This window comes from Mercenaria mercenaria, chromosome 9 (assembly GCF_021730395.1).
Source record: "Mercenaria mercenaria strain notata chromosome 9, MADL_Memer_1, whole genome shotgun sequence".
Taxonomy (NCBI): domain Eukaryota; kingdom Metazoa; phylum Mollusca; class Bivalvia; order Venerida; family Veneridae; genus Mercenaria; species Mercenaria mercenaria.
In genome coordinates, this window is record NC_069369.1 from 52330465 (window position 1) to 52354748 (window position 24284).

The window sequence follows — 24284 nt, forward strand, 5'->3', positions numbered from 1 at the left end:
ATTGATTTTAACCAAACTTGCACACAACTTGTATCACCATAAGATCTCGATTCCTTTTTATATGCCCTAAGGGACATAGTTATCGCCTCTGTGACCGTCTGTCTGTCTGTCTGTTGGTTAGCAATTTCCCTTCCGCTCTGTAACTCTTGAACCCCTTGAAGGATTTCAAAGAAACCTGACACAAATGTTCACCTCATCGAAATGTTGTGCAGGGTGCATGTTCCGGATCTTCAAGGTCAAGGTCACACTTAGGGATCAAAGGTCATATGACTTTGTTTTCTGTGTATATCGCCCTGCATTTGCGTTGCATTGCAGTGCTCTTGTTTTTTTAATTCGCAGATCCTTCTTTTGTTCACTTACAATAATTTCTTTTTAATTACTTCCCTTTTATGTTACTATAAATAGCTTATTTTGTAACTTTATTATTATTGGCCATAGGGAAAAACCGAGACCACTTTTCTGTGGTACAACATGGATGGTACCTCCAATTTATAGGTGTATTTTGACATATCTGTACCTTTAAGAAAATTTGAGCTATATTTTCTCATGATTCTTTTGATGGATCTTGATTATGATTTTTTGACCTTCTTGTCCTTAAGTGCAATGATAACAGGTGAGCGATATAGGGCCATTATGGCCCTCTTGTTTTTCGTTGGGAGTTTCATGTAAGATTGAGTTCCAGTTCAGTTACATAGTGATCTGTAGAACTAGATTTCCTTAAAAATGACTTTTAAAGGTACAAGAAAAAAGAAAATTTTTAGATTTAGATATCAGAAAACTATTGCTGTATTTCTTAAGAAGGCTTTTAAACTTAGTTACTGACAGATTTTATGTTATGGAAACAGGGAAGATATAATTGTTTTTTCCATTCAAAATTTTGAGGAGTGTTTGTAATGGGATACTAGAGGTTAAATGCTTTATATTTAACGACTGTTAAGGTTTAGGGGTAATCATCAAAACACAGAAAATAATGGATAAACAAACAACATCTTTACCAACAACTTGCCAGACCATTATATGTTCCTCCGTACTGTACTGTACTGTGGATACTTAAAATGTTCTGGAAAAGTTGTCTACCTTTAAAAATGAATGCCATTTGTAAAGAAATAAAAATAAACTATTGCTGAAAACTACATTTCACCTAGTTATCTGGAATTTGACAGCACTGGGTACAGCAACAAAAAAATTAAAAAGAAATTTAGGTATAGGGAAATTAATGCTATACTTATTTTTACAATGAAAATTGAAAAGCCTTTGTAACGCTTTACTTGAGGTAAATTGTATTTATATTTAATGCATTAAACTTGATCCTCTGTGGCGGTATTGGTAAAGACAGCAGAAAAGGTTTTATTGCCGTGGTGGCTCGGGTTCCATTCCCGACCCGACGCGGGCATCATTTTTAGCTCGACTATTCATAGAATAGTAGAGCTATTGGACTCGCCCATGCGTCGGCGTCCGCGTCGGCGTTCGCGTCCCGCTTTGGTTAAGATTTTGTATGTAAGCTGGTATCTCAGCAACCACTTGTGGGAATGGATTGAAACTTCACACACTTATTCACTGTAATAAACTGACTTACATTGCACAGGTTCCATATCTCTGTTTTGCTTTTTTACAAAATTATGCCCCTTTTTTGACTTAGAAATTTTTGGTTAAGGTTTTGTATGTAAGCTGGTATCTCAGTAACCACTTGTGGGAATGGATTGAAACTTCACACACTTATTTACTGTGATAAACTGACTTACATTGCACAGGTTCCATAACTCTATTTTGCTTTTTTACAAAATTATGCCCCTTTTTCGACTTAGAATTTTTTGGTTAAGGTTTTGTATGTAAGCTGGTATCTCAGTACTCACTAATGGGAATGGATTGAAACTTCACACACTTGTTCACTGTCATGATTTGACATGCACAAAGTAGGTTCCATAACTCTATTTTGCTTTTTTACAAAATTATGCCCCTTTTTCAACATAGAAATTTTTGGTTAAGTTTTTGTATGAAAGCTGGTATCTCAGTATCCACTAATGGGAAAGGATTGAAACTTCACACACTAGTTCACTGTCATGATATGACATGCAGTGCAAAGGATCAATAACTCAACTTTGCATTTTACAAAATTATGCCCCTTTTTCAACTTAGGAGTTTTTGGGTTAAATTCTTATATGTAAGCTGGTATCTCAGTACCCACTAATGGGAATGGATTGAAACTTCATACACTTGTCCACTGTCATGAGCTGATAAGCACTTTGCAGGTTTCATAACCCTATTTTACTTTTTTACTAAATTATGTCCCTTTTTCGACTTTCTTATTCATTCAAGCGACGAGGCTGTTAAATAGTCGAGCGTTGCTGTCCTCCGACAGCTCTTGTTATGCTTTAAAATCGCACTGTCCGTCCGTCTGTCCGTGTGTGCGTCCGGTAAATTCTTGTCCGGGCTGTCACTCTTCCATTCATAAAGGGATTTTGAAATAACTTGGCATAAATGTTCACCATAATGAGACGACGTGCCATGTGCAAGACCCAGACCCCTAGCTCCAAGGTCAAGGTCACACTTAGAGGTCAAAGGTTAACATGGTCTGTTTCGTGTCCGGTCCATTTCTCTGCCATCCATGAAGGGATTTTGAGACAACTTGGCATAAATGTTTATCATAATGAGACGACTCGTCATGCTCAAGACCCAAACCCCTAGCTCCAAGGTCAAGGTCACACATAGAAGTCCAAGGTTAACAGGGTTTGTTTCGTGTCTGGTCCATAACTCTGCCATTCATTAGGGGATTTTGAAATTACTTGGCATAAATGTTCCTCATAATGAGACGACATGTCATGAGCAAGACCCAGACCCCTAGCTCCAAGATCAAGGACACACTTAGAGGGCAAAGGTTAACATGGTCTGTTTCTTGTATGGTCCATAACTCTAGCTGCCATTGATGAAGGGATTTTGAAATTACATAACATAAATGTTCCCTATAATGAGATGAGGTGTCATTCGCAAGACCCAGACCCCTAGATCCAAGGTCAAGGTCACACTTAGAAGTCAAAGGTGTTTCTTGTCTGGTCCATAACTGCCATTAATGAAGGGATTTGAAAATAATTTGACACAAATGTTAACCATATTGAGAAGATGTGTCAAGCTTATGACCTAGGCCTCTTAGGTCAAGGTCAAGGTCACAAAATGATATGTGATTTTTTTGCGCATACAACTGTGGCATTCTTGGGCCTACTTCGGGGGCATTTGTCACCAACAGTGACAGCTCCTGTTTTTCTTTATTTAGCATTTTTAACATTGTATACAAACAGAAACTCATATTCTTATGTTCATAATATGACCAAACTTCAATTTTAAAGAAAGATGATTTTTAGCCAGTGCCTTTGATTTTGGACACTTAACTATGAACACAATTATTACCTTAAACAGGGGCGATATATTATATCATAGGCTTATAATGTTCTGAATCATGACACGATAGACATTTAAGAAGTCAACATATGTCATTGTATTGATATAACAGTTACTGCTGTCAATGTAAGATAATGATATCTATTGGAGATTGTTAGAGTTCCCTCCCTTCTATTAAAAGAAAAAAAAAAAAGAAATTAATACCAAAAGGCCAAACATGATAACACAGTGGTTTCTGTGTGTCAACAGCACAGCAGTATTCATTTATAAAAGCACTCAATGTTGAAGTAGAAATTGCAGAATGAAAAGTGTTTAGTCATGTGTTAAATATTAATTGATACTGTCTGTGTTGATATTAATACACATGGAGATATTGATCTTTATTTTGATTCAAGTTGTATATTGTTTTATCTTTTGACCTTATCATGTACACAGGAAAGGATTAATTTAACAATACTAGTGCTTTTTGACCTCATTGTGTTCTAGACAGAGAGCTCTTACCAGTGTTAGTATGTTCATTTTTTTGCATGCTGCTTTATAATACAAGTTCTCAACATGAACTTGAGGCGAAGGGTGAAAACAAGTCCTGTAGATCATCACTTTGTGCAGGGACCAGACTCTTGATTTAAATAGTCTGGTGCTTAACCTACTGAGCTGCTGTTGTTTGAGCTCCTCAACATTAAACTGCATTGTAAAGAGGATATTTGTTTGTTTTAGTGTAAGATCAAAATATATTACACTGAGTGAACACTATAATGCAATATTTTCATCAGTGGCGCAGCCACGAGTGAAAATGTAAATTATGGTGTTCACGAGTGAAATATATTTCAATCTTACACTGAAACAGAAATTTTTCTATTTATTTTATGCATTTTTAATGGTTTTAACGAAATTATATCCAGTTTGTCTGTAGCAATAATCCCATTCATAATGTCATGACGTTAGGATGCATCTTTGTAGAAAAACTGTGTATAGTTCTATTACGTTTCCTGATTTCTTTTACATTTTATTATGATAGAATGTAAATATTTATGATCTTGTTATTATTTTTATACATCTTTCTTTATTTATTTACAGTTAACAATTATAAAAATAAATTTAATTTTTTATTATTTATAGCTTTACACTGAGGTGATGAAGTGACTTTACTTACCTTTTGCAAACAAACCCTCTGCTTAGTGTATTAAATGTGTTACAAGTAGGAAGCAGATGCATGCCAGCAGGTCTGGGCAGTGCTTGCACATGTCTTGGAAATGCCAAATACTTACACTTTTCTTTGCAGTGCCTTTTCTTTGCAATGCCACCTGGTCTTGACAATGCTTACACATTTCTCAGAAATTCAGAAATGCCAATAGGTCTAGTTAATGCTTACACTCTACTGCACAATTCCAAAAGGTCCCAGGGGCATACACTTTCCAGCTCAGTGCCAACAGGTCTTGGCAATGCTTACACTTTTCTGCTCAGTGCCAACAGGTCTTGGCAATGCTTACACTTTTCTGCTCAGTGCCAACAGGTCTTGGCAATGCTTACACTTTTCTGCTCAATGCCAACAGGTCTTGACAATCCTTACACTTGTCTGTGCAATGCCAACATTTCTTGGCACTGCTTACACTTTTATGCACAATGTCTACAGATGTGGATCATTTGTTTGGGCAGTGCCAACAGGTCTGGGTACTGCTTACACTTGTCTATGCTGTGGCAACATGTGTCAGGAGTGCCAGCAGGTTTGGGAAATCAGGGGTGTAAAAAAAAAATTCACACCACTCGCCCTGCAGGACTAGTAGCCAATAATATCTACTCGCCCTTAGTGAACAGCCACTCGCCCTAATAATTGACACTTTTAATACTGTCACTTTTATGAAAGGAGTATTATGTACAATAGTATTATTTCCCGAAAAATATTTATTTTGAAGTGTCTAAAAAAAGTTGGACACAATAATCATCGTCCATCCATTCGTGTTGAAAGAGAGGAAAAAAAACGTTAAAGATTATCGGTAATTATTCAGTTGATAAACTAAGTAATTGACCTTGTTTTCATGATCAATTTACACCCCCTCAAAGAGCTAAAAGAAGTGTGTCAGTCTCTTGACATCAGAAGTGGAGATCAAAGCGGTATTTTTGCTCGAGATTGTCATGGCATTACGTCATGTTTTCGCGCCATGTGACACATCACTGTCTGATGGTACCGCATCGGTTCTTAAAATTGCTGAGAAACAGAAATCAATAAAAAAGTTTCTTCTTTAATTTGTTGTCAAAAGCGAATGTGCTATATCCCGTTTAAAAGGTAAATGTCTCAAACGTTCGCTATATCCCGTATAAAAGGTAAATGTACAAACGATAGTTACTATAGTGGATATCCTACCTCTGTGACCTATTTGCCCTCAAGGAATTTACATTATTGTTTGTCAAAAAAACTTTTAAATTGTTGGTCAAAAAATACATGTACAAAGATTCATTTGAAACTTATTAAAAACCGAAATGACATCACATTGCTTTATTTTAAAATCGCATTTCTATTTACGTTCACGAGGCCACGTAACCTATTCAGCCGCATTAACAGAAATCAGCCAAAAATCGTTTTACTCCATGTATTGTAATTGCTGCCGCTTTTTCATTATTTATGATTTTTTTTATTCTGTTTTTTTTTGTTCTTTCTGGTCAAAAGTCTGAATTTTATGCCAAGAGTATTCATCATTTATTTACTTTTAGAAAGAAATAAGTAACTAAGATCGTGCTGTTTGAATTTTTACAAATGATATTACATGAAAATTCGACTGTTTTTATAGAATTTTGCCTACATTTCTGTCGATATCTTATTAAAATCATTATGGAATTCAAATAGTATTATTTCTCAAGAGGTGTTGAAAACTTGAAGCGAAAATGTTAAAAAGTGAATGCACTACGCACGGTTTTTGTGTACGTGTCGATGTAAATCAGATATTTAATACGATAGGTCGCACGTGCTTGTGGAATGGAAAATTACCGGCATAACGTTTTGATATCTTTACGATTCGCGGGTAAATTCCAGTCAATCCAGGTAGAGGCTGAACCATCTCAAAGTTTGTTGACGTTTTGGAGTTGTAATTTCTGAATTTTGGTAAAGTAAGGACGAAAAAAACACTCGCCCAATCGGTCGAGTATACAGCGAGGTCCACTCGTCCTACTCAGACTTTAACTCGCCAATGCGAGCGGGCGAGTGGAATTTTACACCCCTGGAAATGCTTACATTTTTATGCACATTCTGCAAAAAGGTCTGGGCAATGCATTCACTTGTCTGCGCAATGTCAACAGATCTGGGCAATGCTTACATATGTCTGTGCAATGCCAACAGGTCAAGGCAACGCTTACACATGTCTCGGAAATGCCAACAGGTCTGTGTAATGCTTACACTCTACTGCACAATGCCAAAAGCTCTTGGCAATGCTTACACTTTTATGCACAACTCCAAAAGGTCTTGGCAATGCTTACACTTGTCTGGGCAATGCCAACAGGTCAAGGCAATGCTTACACTTTTCTACACAATGCCAACAGGTTTGGGCAATGCTTACACTTTTCTGCACAATGCCTACAGACGTTGGGCATTTGTTTGGGCAGTGTCAGCAGGTCTGGGTACTGCTTACACTTGTCTATGCTGTGGCAACAGGTGTCGGCAATGCTAACACTTTTCAGCACAATGCTTAAAGGTCTGGACAGTGTTTTTAAACACTTGTGTAGACAATGCCAACAGGTCTGAGCAAGGCTTACACTTGTCTGCGCAATGCCAACAGGTCTTGACAACCCTTGTACTTGTCTGATCATTGCAAACAGTTTCATCCCATACTTGTCTGTGCAATGCCAACAGGTCTGAACAGTGTGTGCCAACAGGATTAGGCATTGAATGGCTGTATGGTTGCAATGGACCTATAAGCTTATTTAAGAAAACAAGTTTGAACTACCAGTTCAGGTGTTTGATCCTCAGGTAAAGAAAATTTTCAGGTACACGCTTTCTGTCTGGGATAAATAAAGACATTAATGTTTGCAGAGTGAATCAACTTTAATTAATGTGAGGGAATTGTCAGTTAGAAATAGCGAACAAGTTGAAAGTGGTGTGAAATCTAGGATTGCCCAAGGCCTGACTTACTACAGATTCTGTAATTCTGTTGAAAAACTACTTTACAGTTTAAAGTGGAATTATGCGCATTTTTCAAGTAAAAATCCGGCTGAAGTAAATATGTGTCTAAAAAGGGCGGAGGAAATAATTATAGCTTTTAACCAAATATACCAAACTCTTTCTGTTACCAGTACGTTTTCAAATATGACTTTTCTTATTTTGACTGGGGCAGTCTTTTTAAGAAAAGTCAAAAGGCACGCAGGAGTTGCTTCCCTTCAACTTCAGAAAATTTTCACTATATGTAAGGGAGATCACTGGGTAGAAGATTGAAGAAAATAACTATTATTTTATTAGTCCTATTTCTTTATTTATAAAGCATCAATTTCAAATACTTATGCGGCACTATCGTTAATTTAACTCATTTAAATGCACAGCAACCGAAAATTGCTTTTATAAAACATTCACCAAAAACACACTATGTGTAGTAAGATGCGCATAATGCCACTTTAAACTAAACTAGAAGGAAGATTTCATCTAAAAGAAAAAGAATAATAATGTGTTATTAAAAAACAGAAAAAAACCCAAAATGATGCCAAAGCTAAAGAATACAAAAAGCAAGTTATGACAGGTATGTGCAAATATTCCTACTGCTATAAAAAGAAAGAGTTCTTTGCCTTTCTGCATGTCATCATTTAAATTTAATTAAAACATTTACAAGTCATCATAAATGACACATTTTAACAGTGTATCATTTACCCACAAAAGTCTATTTATTCATCCCTTGCACAGCCTTTGTGATAGATCAAATTCCATTCAGGCACCTGAAATTCTATAGTTTGGTGACTGGGTCGCCCACTATGTACTTATCGCTGATTCTATCGCCCTGACTGGGTGATCTTAAGACTTGGAAACTATAAAGCAACAAATAATCCAATTGTTCAAAATTGACACAAACACAAAAAATTGTAGAATCTGATCTCTGGATATCATTCTTTTTTATCTTAGTTACAAAAAAATGTGTGGTGTAGGGTACATGACATTGTGGTCTGTTTGTGTATAAAAGCTTTGTTACAACAGGTTGACAGGAGTTTTGCATATAATCATGTCTGCTGTCCAGATATGTTTTTTTGCTTTTGGTAGACTAAAAGTATTGTTGACTAGGTTATTATTGGTGTAAGGACTCTTTTCAGTCTACTGCTACAGGGGTGATTATATATGGCCTAATCACAAGTTGAAAAAATTACATGTTACTTTCCTCTAACAGCTTTTCTAGTTCTGTTCCACATCTAGATAATAATAAATAACCACAGGCACCAGTATGGACCTGGGGCAAACAAATATGACCAGACTGATAAAAAAACCTGTTTTCATCCTAATTATGTCCAGAATGAAAAATACGTAGTGAAATATGAGCCCCCTTCATATGATATGTACATTCTGCTGAAGAATCTAGAGATTCGAGCCTGCGAGCAAGGTGTTCACTTCCTAGGCCATTGTGAAATAAATTATTCCAGGAAATTACACAAACTGTCACTATTTCAGGTTGGTATTTAGATACAAAATGAGACTGACCACAAGTCTTTAGCACTTCCCATTCATAAAATATCTATAAGGAAATGTCAGTGCCTTAATTCCTGCTGCAAGTCCCAGGTAGGTAAAAATGCGGCACAACGAAACGGTACTGAAACATAGACTAAGATAAATTCACTTGCCATTACTAACAAGTATAACTAGATACGTAAATTAAGGCCCACTCACTACCGTCAGTAGCATCTGCTACACGCGATATTTACTGTTGGTCTTTCGATTGCATTCGCCGCCATTGAACAGAATTCCTTTGGTATTTTGGAACGTAATTTCTGATTGGCCAATAGTGACACACCTCCGACAGAACCACAATGTGGCCAATAGCGACACACCTCCGACAGAACCGCAATGTTTTGCACAAAATTACTCGGATATTATCATACTGCTTTCAGTGGCGGCAAAATGCAATCGAAAAACCAAGGGGAAAATAAAAAAGTAAATACTGCGTGTAGAAGATGCTACTGAAGTTCCTGAGTGGCCTTAATTTACATATTTTAGTTATACTTAATTGTTAGTAAAACTTAATTTACTTATTTACTTATGCCCAAGTTGCCAGAGGGAAGACGGCTTTTAGTTTGAGGACTCCAAAGGTCAAGGTCACAGGGAATAATTTCCACATGCTTGCCTTCACTTGTATCAGTTCCAGATCAAGGTTGTATGCATTGTGAGGTCGTATCGGCTGTATTTCTTGTCCTTTCTGTATCTTAAATTTTTATCTCTTTAAAGGATTAGTGATGCAATATGTAAAATCAAGGTCATGTAGACAGCTAGTACAAAAGATTCATAATTAATGGAATTTAAAATTACTTGGCACAAGTATTTTTCCATAACGGGAATACCTGCGAAATTTAACTTCCTGTCATACCATTTCAAGGTTAAGGTTGTGCATGGCATTGATTTGGTCACAGACAGTATATTTTCTGACCATTATAATAGCTTTGAAGGATTTTCATATAATTTACCATTATAGTGTGAATTCAGAAATGATCAGGTCAGAAGAATTGTTGAAACAAGATGTTAGAAAACTTTATTCTAAACTCCTATGAAAGTTTAATCTTTCATGGAAGCGAGTGAATTGGCTTTAGGGAAGTACTTTCTCAGAACATACATTGCCTGATGTGATATTATAAATGAGAAATGTTTGCCTGTGGGGTAAGAAATGAGATATTACTCGCTATAGCTGCCAGATATGCCACTTTGTCAATACAGTTATTGAGGAGAAAAAAACCCAGTTTTCTGCCTGTTGCATTGTTTTTCTAGATATTGCCGATTCTGATGACTCCGCTGTCTACTATTTTTGGTTTTTCATTATATTACCAGCAAATTTTTGGAGCGCCATAAAGTTGTCAGTGATACGACCATCATCATGATAATTTTCGTGTCAAAATAACATTTAGTAGACTCTAGTGTGCGTTAAAAGTGTCCGCGGCAATATTAAATACTGACAGTTTATGAACCTTGCCACTGAGGGCATTGTCAAAGGCCTGATTCATTGGATTCGTGATCTTTAAATAAAATTTCAAACTGTTGATTTAAATGTTTCTGATGCTTTTATACGTATTGATAAGTAATAAAATTGTTGAAATGTTTTCAATAGTTTGATTTTAAGTATCTTTTTGCCCTATCATTAAGTTATCCATGTATGGATAAATAAACGCCCAGCAGACACAAGCGTTAACTTTAGGTGGGGATTTCATAAAGGGATATGAGAAAGATATCGAAGTACCGTTTGAATACTGTATACCCTCAGCCATTTCCTTTCAATTCTCTGTGTTTGTCAACTATTCAGCAAAGAAATTTATGTCAATATTTGCAAGCATGTAATAAAATCAGAAACACAATAAACTTCTTATCTTGTCAGAAGAAATCTTTATTCTTTATTCATCATTACATTGAAAACATTTATCTTTACAGAAAATCGAAGTCCGTATTGAATAAAACATTTTTTTTTTTTTGGTTTTTCTTTTTTTTGGTAATTTAGAATAAAATAAATATGCGGACTTTAAATGATATTATTTGAAGGATACTGTCAAGATATTGAATTTCATAGTTGTTTGTCTTAGATGACTAATAGAGGAAGAAAAATGAAGATGACAGTTATTTAAAGTGTTTGGAAATTACATGATGTTCTAGTAAGTTGAGTTTAATAATAAAAAAAAAAAGCAGGAAAAACCATGTATTTTACCATGGTACTCATTCCAAGAGCTTCTCAATTGTAATATTTTTGTATAAGGAGACACACAGTTTCTGTTCAAGGTGGTCCATCTGATTTTAGATATGTGACATGGATGGTTCTTTGAAACTCTGGAGTATTGTATGTACTCTGAATATTTTAGTATTAAGATACCAACAGGAAATATTCTTTAATTTTGGTTTTTCTCACCGTGTGTCACAACCAGTTAAATGTAAGATTAATAACTGTATTTTGGACAAAAAAATTTAGGGGTATTAAAAGACTTAAATACAGAATTATTTTTGTAAATTTGACAAAAGAAAACATTTTTTTGGCGAAAGATATACCATTAATTACAGTTAACATTTTTATTACCTCCCTTTTGTCTGTATTTTCGACACATTTATAGAGCATACAGTGACTTTCCAGCTTTGATGGTGGATGAATACTCCAGGTGCCCCTCTGTGCATTATTTCATCACAGACGGGCATCTGGTTCATCAGAACCATCGACCTTCCGTAAGTCAGCTGGGACGGCTTCTTCACATGAAGAATTTTACGCCTCGAGCAGAGCTCCAGATAAGCTTTGGGTGCAATTGGGTATTTACCCATCACTTTTTGTCTGAATTGGGTATTGGAAATTTGAATTGGGTAAAAATAATATCATTACCCAGCCTTTTCAGAAGTAATTGGGTATTTGCTAAAACCAATTGGGTATTTTACCAATCTCGCACTAACAATTGAGTATTTTTTTGCTTACAGTATACATGGTATATATCATTAAACAGGACTGACTAAGTATTTTAATGGCGCCCTTCAATGTTTAATACAAAAATGTATTTAAAATTGTAACGAATGTTTCATACTGTTGTTTTCTTTTTCACTTTTAATGCAGTCTGAGATAGTTCATCCACAATATCCCAAACGATATGGTCACCGCAGTATGCATTCTCCCAAAAGATGTCATCCAGTATTGGTGACACTGCATCGTCACAAACAGATAACTGTCATTGTTGAACAGCAAAATATCCCACTAATTTGTTTGTTTGTGCTGCAACAATGTTTTTTCCTGCAACCTCTTTACATTTTATCGGCGTAAAATTGTTTACAAAGCGTCCAAATAACACCGATCAGCCGACTGAATGGTCCTGTTATTTTTCCGATAATTGCAACCTGTTCTGCAGTAACGTATAACCAGTCAGTCAAATCTAGCGTTAAAGTCTCGTACCCGTTCTAGTTATAAGGAAAATGCGATATGCAAGCTATTTTTTACGAATTGGGTATTAGGAATTTTAATTGCGTTTCAGTACGCACACTGTATGAATTCAATTGGGTTTTCTGCAATTTTAATTGCGTATATACGCAAATACGCAGCTTATCTGGAGCTCTGGCCTCGAGTCTCAGGTTCGAACCCACATCGATTAGGGGAATGTGATTTGAAGTCAGCCGCTTTAACAGCTCGGCCATGGAGGCTCTCTTTCTGTCTAAAAATGGTTGCATATATAGCTTAAGTTAGAAACAGTTAGAAAATATCTATGCAAGCATAAAATTACTCCATACATAGCCAAATCAAATGGAACAGTAAAACATATTTTTTTGTTGAAATCAAAAGAAATAAAATATAGTTAAAGGGAGAAGAGTAACAACCTTAAACAAAGGTGAATAAAACATACAATTTTTCAAAGGTAGTTGACTGTATGAAACAAATGGTACTGTTAGTTAAATATATATCTGTAATGTGTAATAATATTAATGAAATTGAACACCTTTAACCCTGACCCTGCTAAATTTCTGTAATGAACTTGCCCATCTTTCCATTCATGGACTGTACCATTAACAGTTAAAAGTGGTGCTTGCATGCCAAAAAGATACTGACCTTATGACAGCAATGTAGATCTTGACCAGACTGCATGAATGTGCAGGCTAATCATGATCTACACTGTTTGCAAAGGCAGAATCGGTCTTGTCCAGCATGATAAGGGTCAACACAGAGTTTGAAGCATCAGTGTTCAAACAAACATAAAAGCTATAGAATATAGTTTCTCTTGTTAATGAAATACTTTGAAAGTCTAAATTGTTATTTAAATAGATTACCTGAAGACAGACAATGTTTTATTGAATGGATATCAGATAAGTAGGGGAACAATTGTTTAAAGCTTTCACTATTTATGCATGTGCAGCCACACTATCACCTAGGCCAGGGTAAAAATATATTGTGAAGTCATGCAGAGACTAATTTTTGAAGATTTCAGGGTTGTGTAAATTTGTGAAATTCAATCCAAACTCCCTTTTATTTCACTTACTTAATCTAAAATCCACAAATTCACAACCCACGAAATAAATTTTGGCCAAAACCGCAGAATTTCATATTCCAAGAAATTAAATGATTCAACGGTATTAAGTTGTACCTAATCCTTATCATGCTGGGCACGATTGATTTGGCCTTTGCAACCAGTGTAGATCATGATCAGCCTGCACATCTATACAGTCTGATCAAGATCTGCACTGTTCGCCATTCAGTCAGTATCTTTTTGGTAAACACCCCTTTAGACAATTTCTTCAAATAGGTGCATCCTAGATAATTTTTCAGTTATTAATTTAAATGATGCTTTATTTCCGGTAATCTGAAGTGTTCTAGTTTTTTTTATAACATGTACAGTGAAGAAGGAAGTATTATGTGATCACCCATTGTGGGCGGGCAGCATCCAATGAAATTGTCCGCTTTCTATAACTTCAGCAGTTCTTATCCAGTGTTCACCAGACTTGGTCACAAATTGTTTATGTGCATAATATCTTGGCCATGACTTTGATACCAGCTAAACTGTCCCAGAGGCTCAGACAAAATGGCCCTTGAATTACCAAAAATTGTGACAGATTGACAGTATCAGCAGTTCTTATCCAATATTCACCAAACTTTGTCAGAATGTTTTTAATGGATAGTCTTTGTTGCTCTGGAGTTATGGACCTTGAATTAGTCAAAAGTGGAAAAATTGACGACTGGTCTGAATTTGCCGTGATGGGCGTATTATGACAGTTTGCCACTCTTGTTCATTTTAGTTCTCTGTCTGTAAAAAGTGCTAAAAAGTCATGGGAAAAAATCATGGATAATTCATGGAATTTGTCATGAGCATTGGGCTTATAATACACTGTAGTATTATGGTGTGCAAACACAATTAGAAAACCCGATATAAACAAGCATGTCACTTTAAGTGATGTAATACTATACATGACTATGCTGTTATTGAAGAATTGATTTTTGTGCTTTTAATACTTTCGTTTCATGTGCAATTTCTCGTAAAAATGAAGCTGCGTAATTGACATCCACAATCAATGCAATGGGTTATTGCATAAAAGCTGATTGTGATAATGAAAATATTTCTTAGATATTAGCCTCAAGATATAGTAAAATGAAAATCAAAATATTGCGGTTTGTGTAAATTTTGATAAGTTTGTCAGCATTAAATGTTTAGCTTTCAGGAATACATGTGCATGGTTTATAAAAAAATTTAGGTTAGGGGAATTTTTTTGTTAAATATATTATATGAAACGTACGTTTGTTGTGAATTTAAGGGGTTTTGATTGGGGAATAGTTTTGTGCAGGAGGTAAGTGTATTTATTTATATGTGAGAGATAACATGAGAAGATTACATAATTATTTAAATACACATACCTTACAGGTAAAGTCTAAACTTTAAATTCTTGGTTTAATTAAGGTCCTTTACCCAAGGCATAATGTAAACTTAAAACTGCTTATAAAACCTTACAGTTTAATACTATAGAACCATTTTGACCACTCGTATTTGGATAGTCTGTTATGTAAATATTGTTAAAGTTACATTTAAGCTTATTTTACACATGGTTTATTTCTTTTGTAACCGTCAAGTCTAGTATATATTTAAAAGGACAAATTTATTACTATGACAAGACTGTTACAACCAATGTTTAATGCTTAAACATGTTAATTTTAGCTCGTAAAAACACTTAAGTCGCATACAAAAACGTATCACCAATTTTCGGTTGAGTGATTATCATAAAGGACATAAATTGTATTCATACTACAAAATAGGAAGATATCGAGGTGTCTGTTAGTGATCAGTAAGGCGAGAAATAGAATGTACATTTTTTTCTTACTATTTTATATATAGTTGTCACGTGTGGGGAAATAAGTAAAGTGTTACATAGAGTATGCAATACTGGAACGGAAATTTATTATGAAACCAGGAGTAACGTGCAGCTGGGTTTAAGGTTTGTGTTTATACTTAAAATAGTATGTGTTTTCGCTTTAAACTGGGTCAGTTCATATATCTTTATCTTTGGTTATACATTGCATTAAGATTGAATGGCCATGCAGAAGGATAATACAAGTATAAAATTTAATATTTACTTTGTATTCAAAACATAGCAGTCATTGTTTTTTTCATTTTGTTGACATTTTCTTTCTTATGTATATGGGGCCTCTGCTGAAATAAAGGGGAAAAAGCAAAATAGCTATGAAATAATTAAGAACAAGACAACGAAAAAAAACTTAAGCACATTTTGCTTAGACTAGCTGCTAGACTGTGATATCTAATTTTTTATTTTTCACCTTTAGCAAGTCTATATCATGTTCAATGCCCAGTGTATCATTGTCTGATAATCTTATTGTCTCTAAGATAGACTTAAAAAGTAAAAGTCTGTCTGTATTTTTGTTATCAGTCTTGGAGCAAGTCTTTTTAAGGCTGTACAAGCTGTAGATACATCAACATTAATGTATCCTTGAAAGAGTGAAAGTAGTTTCTTCTGGTTTCTTTTTTTAGCTCACCTGTCACATAGTGACAAGGTGAGCTTTTGTGATCACCCTTCGTCCGTCGTCAGTGCGTCCGTCTCGTGCGTCCGTCAACAATTTCTTGTCTGCACGATAGTGGTTTCATTTATAATTTTATTTTAACCAAACTTGCACACAACTTGTATCACCATAAGATCTCGGTTCCTTTCTTGAACTGGCCAGATCCCATTACAGGTTCTAGAGTGATGGCCCCTGAAAGGGCCAGAATTAGCTATTTTGACCTTGTCTGCACAATAGCAGCTTCATTTATGATTTGAATTTAATCAAACTTGCACAAAACTTGTGTCACCATAAGATCTCGGTTCCTTTTTTGAACTGGCCAGATCCCATAATGGATTCCAGAGTTATGGCCCATGAAAGGGCCAAAATTAGCTATTTTGGCCTTGTCTGCACAATAGCAGCTTCGTTAATGATTTGATTTTAACCAAACTTGCACAAAACTTGTATCACCACAAGATCTTGGTTCCTTTTTGAACTGGCCAGATTCCTTTATGGGTTCCAGAGTTATGGCCCCTTAAAGGTCCAAAATTGGCTATTTTGGCTTATGCAGCCATATAGAGACTTCATTTACGGTTTTATTTGATACAAACTTCCAAAATATCTTCAACAACAATAAATCTTGGATTCCATGACAAATCAGATCCATTTGTAGGTTCCAGAGTTATTTTATATCTGATTACCTCCCCTGATTGTAATCAAAATGGATTTATATCAGTAAGTACTTATAGGACTTTTTTGAAATTTCATTATTGTCATTAGTTGGACTGAGCCAATGAAGGTAGATAACTATGGGCTGATTTTATTTCAAATTACCTCCCTTTATTTCAAATTAAAATGGGTATATCTCCGCAACTAATGAAGATACTGATCTGAAATTTCATTTATGTCAACAGATTTATTTGGCAGATCCTTCTTTTGTTAACTTACAATCATTTTCTTTTAATTACTTCACTTTTACCTTACTATAAATAGCTTGTTTTTAGTAACTTTTTTATTATTGGCCGTAGGGAAAAACTGAGACCACTTTTTTGTGGTACAACATGGATGGTACTTCCAATTTTTAGGTGTATTTTGACATATCTGTACCTTGTAAGAATTTTTTTTTTTTTTTTGGTTTAATTTCTTCCCTTTGTTGTTCATGTCCTTTGGACTTAAATATTTTTTCTGAGGACCTTTTTGTCCTCAAGTGCAATGATAACAGGTGAGCGATATAGGGCCATCATGGCCCTCTTGTTATACTGTTTCATATGCTTAAAGCATACATTGCTAAGAGTGTTTAATTCATTTTAAGAATCATTTGTCAGCCGCCTTTGCATGCATGCCATCTCTTTGGTGCTTCAAGAGTTATCTGTTCATATTTGCATGTTGTGTGTTTGTTTTTGGTTGCCCCGCGTCTACAGTTGGTTTGTTTATTTTTTTTATTTTGGATTTAACATCGCACCGACACATGATAGGTCATATGGTGACTTTCCAGCTTTAATGGTGGAGGAAAACCCCAGGTGCCCCTCTGTGCATTATTTCATCACGAGTGTGTACCTGGGTAGAACCACCGACCTTCCGTAAGCCAGCTGGATGGCTTCCTCAGCTGAAGAATTCAACGCCCCGAGTGAGGCTCGAACCCACATTGATGAGGGGCAAGTGATTTGATAGTTTGTTTATGTTTTAACATTGTATCACTAAATCACAAAAATATTTGGTAAATGAGTAACACCTTTACCAAAATCTACCTGTCCAATTCACTTTTACCAAAAATACTGGCCCTTTAAACCCTTATAATGCTGGACAAGATTGATTCTGCCTTTGTGACCAGTGTAGATCATGATAAGCTTGCACATCCGTGCAGTCTTATCATGATTTGCACTGTTTGCCATTCAGTCAGTATCTTTCTGGTATTAAGCACCCCTTTTAACAGCTAATGGTACTATCCAAATTGAAAGATGGACAAATTCATTATAGAAATTTAGCAGGGTAAGGGTTAAGACTGGATATTTAAAATATTCTCCAAAAGTTGTTCCCCTTAAAAAAGAATAATGCCATTTGTAGAAAATTAGTCAATATGTGAAATTTCAGCACTGGGACATAATTGTAAATGCGTCGAAACAAGATATGTAAGTGAGGTTTTAAAGGCGTTGAACTCCCAGAAAAAGTAGCCCCTTTTTTGCAGTCCTTTCCCTGCATTGTATGCTTATATCAGTAAATTAACTGTTGTTTTGTAGAGTTACAAAGTATACGTGTTTTATATGCTGTTCAGTTTTTATGTAAAACAACTACGTCTTTCTATGATATTATGTTGTTTGAAATATTTTTTTCTAGTAGCAATCCTTTTCAAACTGACAATGTGACAGCAACTGTTGGAAATTTGAATCTGTAAAAAAAATCCTAAAGACTCACGCATTGTGCTTTAGAATATGATCACAGGAGAGTTTCAAAGACATTAATTATGTCTCTCACCACACAGTGGCGTGGGAAACATATTGATCGATTTACTCCTGTCTGTGTGTGTGTGTGTGTCTGTCTGTCACAAAGCTTGTTCGCACTCTAAGTCGGACATTTCTCATCCGATCTTCACCAAACTTGAACAAAATGTGTTTACCAATTAGTCCTCGGCCAGATTCGATAACTAGCCAAATCGGCCCAGGCACTTCAGAATTATGGCCCTTGAAACTTGTTTTTAATAATCAAAGCACTCAAAGTCTGGTAAGGCAGTTGAGGTCTTGGTGCATGGTTGACTCATATACTACTATTCAGACAATTAGGCAGTTGTGGGAGACATGCGCTTTTCCCAAAAGCAGCTCTAGTTACTTATTAATATCAAGGGCAAGCCTATTTAAATGTTACTACCTTCATTTATTTTCTGGTAAAAATGAAATTTTCGATTTATAAAAAAGTTGTAACTAAAGAAGTAATTAATATGAGTAAATGTTTTTGCAGAAATAGAAGAAAAAAGAAATTAGGTACAATTTAAAAGATACAGGTATACTGAGCATCATAATGCATTAGCCACCAAGGAATTATTGTTTTTACCTGAAAAGTTGTAGTGGTTGTCTTGCTTGAATTTTATATGGTTGTTATTATTAGTTTTTCCTCTTGATTTGTTTGGGGAAGGGAGAGGGGTGGATGCTTATAAATCAAAAAGTATTTCAACTGGAATCAATAAACCTCATATAATGATTAATTAGCACATGAACTTTGCTTACACATTGTATTAGCCTCCTTGACCGAGTAAAAACGGACTTTGTTCTCTTGATTTGGTAAAAAAAAACGAAATGCTTATAATTAAAAAAGTCTTTTAATTGGAATCACTAAACCTCACAAAATGATTAATTTAAGCACATGACCTTTGCTCACATCTAGTATTATCCCTCTTGAAGTTTTTCCCTTGATTTGGTAGAAGTTGGGATTTTTTACTGTACCTAAGTAACCTATTGATGGATCTTCTCACATACCTAACCAGAGTTATTATGTATGTTGTTTTTGCCCTTCAGTCCAAGCAAACCAGAGAACATTTGTTGGGCACTGAAGACAGTAGGTAACGGTAAATTCTGTTCATTCTGTACTGCTTATTTGGTACTTTCTGTCGCTTATTGAACAGTTTATAACAAAAGAAATGCCCAATAAAGGTATGTAAGAAAGTCCATCCCTCCGTCACACTTCATTTCTGATCAATAACTGGAGAACCATTTGACCTAGAACCTTCAGACTTCATAGGATGATAGGGCTTATGGAGTAGATGAAACATTAGGGGGTCACACAATCAAAGGTCAAGGTCACAGGGGCCTGAACATGGAAACATTTTCTGATCAATAACTTGAGAACTGTTTCACCCAGAATGTTGAAATTTTATAGGATGATTTGACATGCAGAGAAGATGACCCCTTTTGATTTGGGGGTCACTCAATCAAAGGTCTAGGTCATAGGAGCCAGAATCCTTCACATCTTATTTCCGATCAATAACTGGAGAACCATTTCACCTAGAACCTTCAAACTTCATTGTGGGATAGCGCTTACGGGGTAGATGACTCCTATTGTTTTTAAGTTCACTCCAGCCAAGATCAAGGTCACCGGGGCCTGAACATGGAACACAATTGTTTCTCAATTACTTGAGAACCTCTTGACCCAGAATGTTGAAACTTCATAGGATGATTTGACATGCAGAGTACATGACTCCTATTGATTTTGGGATTACTTGATCAAAAGTCAAGGTCAGCAGGTCCAGAAAATGGAAACCGTTCCTGATCAATAACATGAAAACCATTTGACCTAGAATCTTTAAACTTCATAGGGTGATAGGGCTTACAAAGTAGATGACACCTATTGTTTTTGGGGTCACTCCATTAAAGGTCAAGGTCACAGGGTCCTGTTTCCAATCAGTAACTTGAGAACCACTTGACCCAGAATGTTGAAACTTCATACTATGAAGCTATTAGGATGATTGGACATGCAGAGTAGATGACCCCAATTAATTTTGGGGTCCCTTGATTAAAGATCAAGGTCACAGGGGCCAGAACATGGAAATATGTTTCCAATCAAAAGAACTTGAGAATCACTTGACCAAAAACCTTGAAACTTCATGGGATGATTGGACATACCGAGTATATGGTCCTTATTGCATTTCAGTCACTAAGCCAGCCATCAATGTCTCTTTGACTTTTGCTCCTGTCCCCTATTGACTTTAAGATCTTGCCTACTTAATTTGGCAGAGACATGTGCTTTTCTACAAATTTAAAGCATCTTCTAGTTGCCCTTGAATTATTTTACAATCTACAAATTCCAACATAGCAGTGATCTGTTGGTGGGTACACAAATATAGATCACTGTAGGGTATGGTGCATTCTTTCATCATGATCTCATCAGTAACTGAAGACTTATTTATTTTTAACCCTTAGGCTGCTGCAGGCGACTTTAACAGCCTTTGCAAACAGCTTGGAACCAGATCAGACGCCGATTAAATCGGCGTCTGATCAGGTTCCAAGCTGTTTGCTACTCTGACAATATTTCTTCCAATTTTGGAGCAAATTGAATGAACTTTACAATTTTAGCAGACGACAATTTATCTAGCATGCTAAGGGTTAAATGGCTTAAAGTTCATAAATTCATAAATTCACACAAAACAAAGCAACCCTTTGATGGATCTTCCTGAAACTTTATACAAATATAGATCACAATATGGAGGAGAGCTTTTCCCCTTGATTTTGTAAACATGGTCCTTTTGTACAAGGTTTATAAATAACTTCATTATGAATCAGAACTACATAAATTAAAATGCTGTGAATCGTTATGAAAGATGACATGAGATATTAAATACATTTGTTGTGTTTAAAAATAAAATTTTGGTTGTCATTATCCATACACTCATAACACACCAAATATATTTCATATCCAGAACTCTTGATTCCTTGCTACAAACACCCACCATTTAACCTTTAGCCTGCTGCAGGCTGTCTAGCGTCCCTAAAATTCCTACTTTTTCCTATTTTTTTTCAATTTGGCTAAAATTCCTATTTTTTTTAAAAAATCAAAGGCAATTCCTAAAAAGGCCCTATTTTTTCACAAAAATTCCTAATTTTTTAACTGTTTTGCAGTGATCAAAAAGAGAAAATGTTTTAAATGTTGTTTAAAAGTTCTTCTAATTCAGAAAAAAACAGTTTAGCACAGTTCAAAGCAGTTTACCAGTGGTAGATGTCTTTTCTGTAAATAAAGCACTATTTGTGAGTTACTTTTATGTCAGTCACATAAAGGTAAGCACATTATATGGTCTTTAAAGTCCATATTTTAATTTGAAAATTTCTAGAATTACCCCTAAAATTTCCTTAGAATTGTACCAAATTCCTAAGTTTAGCCCTATTTTTTTGTACAAATTGCCCTAAAATTAGCCCTAATTTTTTGTCAGGGTATGCTAGACAGCCTGCTGCTGGCGACAAGTGATTTTACTGTTTTGACCCGTGCAGACCAAGATCAGCCTGCACGGAGTAAATTTTCATTGAACATGTTGCACCTCTTTGAATAATAAGTGGTACTGCCCAAATTGAATGATAGGCCAGTCCATTTAAAAAATTTAGCAGCATAAAGGTTAATTTGAAAAGGATGTCCAGAAGATCTTAAAAAACATCTGGTAGAACATATGTTACATGAGGACTTCATGTATTAGTTTTATATATAATCAGAGCATCATTTACATAAATCATTTTTAGCTCGATTTTTAGCTCACCTGTCACAAAGTGACAAGGTGAGCTTTTGTGATCGCGTGGCGTCCGTCGTCCGTGCGTGCGTCCGTCCGTCCGTGCGTGCGTGCGTAAACTTTTGCTTGTGACCACTCTAGAGGTCACATTTTTCATGGGATCTTTATGAAAGTTGGTCAGAATGTTCATCTTGATGATATCTAGGTCAGTTCGAACTGGTCGTGCGGTCACTGGCAGTAATCTTTAGCTTGTGACCCTCTAGAGGCAATTTTTTCTGGATCTTCATGAAATTGGTCAGAATGTTCATCTTGATGATATCTAGGTCAAGTTCGAAACTGGGTCACGTGCGGTCAAAAACTAGGTCAGTAGGTCTAAAAATAGAAAAACCTTGTGACCTCTCTAGAGGCCATATTTTTCTTGAGATCTTCATGAAAATTGGTCAGAATGTTCACCTTGATGATATCTAGGTCAAGTTCGAAACTGGGTCACGTGGGGTCAAAAACTAGGTCAGTAGGTCTAAAAATAGAAAAACCTTGTGACCTCTCTAGAGGCCATATTTTTCAATGGATCTTCATGAAAATTGGTCAGAATGTTCACCTTGATGATATCTAGGTCAAGTTTGAAACTGGGTCACGTGGGGTCAAAAACTAGGTCAGTAGGTCTATAAATAGAAAAACCTTGTGACCTCTCTAGAGGCCGTATTTCTCAATGGATCTTCATGAAAATCGGTCAGAATGTTCACCTTGATGATATCTAGGTCAAATTTGAAACTGTGTCACGTGGGGTCAAAAACTAGGTCAGTAGGTCTGAAAATAGAAAAACTTTGTGACCTCTCTAGAGGCCATATTTTTCATGTGATCTTTATGAAAATTAGTCAGAATGTTCACCTTGATGATATCTAAGTCAAGTTCAAAACTGGGTCACGTGCGGTCAATAACTAGGTCGGTAGATCTAAAAATAGAAAAACCTTGTGACCTCTCTAGAGGCCATATTTTTCAAGAGATCTTCATGAAAATTGATCAGAATGTTCATCTTGATGATATCTAGGTCAAGTTCGAAACTGGGTCACATGCGGTCAAAAAGTAGGTCAGTAGGTCTAAAAATAGAAAAACCTTGTGATGTCTCTAGAGGCCATATTTCTCAATGGATCTTCATGAAAATTGGTGAGAGTGTTCAGCTTGATGATATCTAGGTCAAGTTCATAACTGGGTCATGTGCAATCAAAAACTAGGTCAGTAGGTCGAAAAATAGAAAAACCTTGTGACCTCTCTAGAGGCCATATTTTTCATGAGATCTTCATGGAAATTGGTGAGAATGTTCACTTGATGATATCTAGGTCAAGTTCAAAAGTGCGTCACGTGCCTTCAAAAACTAGGTCATTAGGTCAAATAATAGGAAAACCTTGTGACCTCTCTAGAGGTCATATTTTTCAATGGATCTTCATGAAAATTGGTCAGAATTTTTTATCTTGATGATATCTAGGTCACATGTGCTCAAAAACTAGGTCACTATGTCAAATAATAGAAATAACGACGTCATACTCAGTTCAACACTGGGTCATGTGGGGATAGGTGAGCGATTCAGGACCATCATGGTCCTCTTGTTTAAAGAATGCCACTGCTATGGTGCAAAACATCAGACTAGCAACATTATCTTTACAGTTGAATAAAAAATATATGCAAAAACGTTTTAGAGCAGTCTTTAATTTGTGCTTGGGGTGCAATGTTTACAAATAAAATTTTAACGTATTGATTCTTGGCATAATTTTGCCCTTTTCCCATATACAAAATGTATGACACTTTTCTGCTCTTCCATGTAGATAAGCTTACTTACCTAAACTAATGGTTTTACTTCAACTTTCCACATTTTCTGGCTATTTTCAGTTACTGTAAGTTTGTTTTTCACCGCAGAGTGAAAAAATATTTAGTTTGACTGTTGTTGTTGATCTAATCTGCCTCACTTCTTGTCATTTACAAGACTTCTCTGTAATTACAAAATAAGGACCTAACAAATAAAATTGTAATGGATTATTTTGTTC

General features: G+C 35.6%; 1 protein-coding gene across 5 annotated transcripts in view; it reads left to right on the forward strand.

Annotated features, from left to right (window-relative positions):
* LOC123547119 (nuclear hormone receptor HR96-like) overlaps positions 1–24284 on the forward strand; it is a 277908-nt gene that overhangs the window by 128181 nt on the left and 125443 nt on the right. The window contains exon 1 of one of the 5 annotated variants that reach the window (XM_045333956.2): positions 15308–15487. The exons of the other annotated variants lie outside the window; for them this stretch is intronic. The gene's annotated coding sequence lies outside the window, so the exon portion shown is untranslated. Of the gene's footprint in view, positions 1–15307; positions 15488–24284 lie in introns of those variants that run through there. 5 annotated transcript variants of the gene reach the window in all.